The sequence below is a fragment of the Trichechus manatus genome, unplaced genomic scaffold, assembly GCF_000243295.1.
Source record: "Trichechus manatus latirostris isolate Lorelei unplaced genomic scaffold, TriManLat1.0 scaffold00103, whole genome shotgun sequence".
Classification (NCBI taxonomy): Eukaryota; Metazoa; Chordata; class Mammalia; order Sirenia; family Trichechidae; genus Trichechus; species Trichechus manatus.
The window spans coordinates 5,824,033-5,825,006 of record NW_004444039.1 but is presented as its reverse complement, the minus strand read 5'-3'; positions in this window follow the sequence as shown (position 1 = coordinate 5,825,006).

Sequence of the window (974 nt, the reverse complement as noted above, 5' to 3'; positions counted from 1 at the left end):
TTAGATGGCCGCTCACAGGCTTTAAAGAACCCAGATGCTACTCACCAAAGTAGAATGTAGAACATTTTCTTTATAAAGCATGTTATGCCAGTTGAACTAGATGTTCCCCAAGATCATGGTCTCCACAGCCCTCAGCCCAGCAATTCGATCCCCCAGGCGGTTTAATTTCTCCCCTCCCCCTTTTGATCATGACTCTTCTGTAGAATCTTTGATCAAAATGTTCAGTAACAGTAGCTGGGCACCATCCAGTTCTTCTGGTCTCATGGCAAAGGAGGCAATTGTTCATGAAGGTAATTAGCCACACATTCCATTTCCTCTTCCCATTCTTGGCTTTCCTTCTTCCTGTTGCTCCAGGTGAATACAGACCAGTTGTTGTGCCTTGGGTGGCTGCTTGCAAGGTTTTAAGACCTGAGGTGCTACACAACAAACTAGGAGGTAGAACAGAAGCACTAAACAAGTTATTAGGCCAGTTAACTGTGATGTCCCGTGAAGTCATGACCCTAAACTTCCAAAACAAGCCATCAAATCCCATGAGGTATTTGGTTGTACATAGGGAGCCTCAGCAGTACTCTTTATTTTTCTTTTTGTTGTTGTTGTAAATATGTCTATCACACAACTTCTGACAACTCAACTTTTTTCAAGTTGCTTCTTAAACTCACCTCCCAGGAAGCAGCAAGTGGCAGATTCAACTCAAGCCTGCCTGTCTCAGAGCCACTGAACAGTCTCCTAGATGGTTCCAGCTCCCAGATGGTTTCAGAGCTGTCTGTGAGCCCTTTGCTGGACATCTCAGCTTAGTTCCCATTCTCCATACTTATTAATATTTCCGGAGGTTGTTGGGTGTCAGAGGTGTCGTGTGGGGGTTATCACTTTATGGAGAAGGTATCAGCTGAAGATCTTTTTCATTTCTGATGGTGTCATGGATTGAATTGTGTCCCCCCAAAATAACTGTCTACTTGGCTAGGTCATGATTCCCC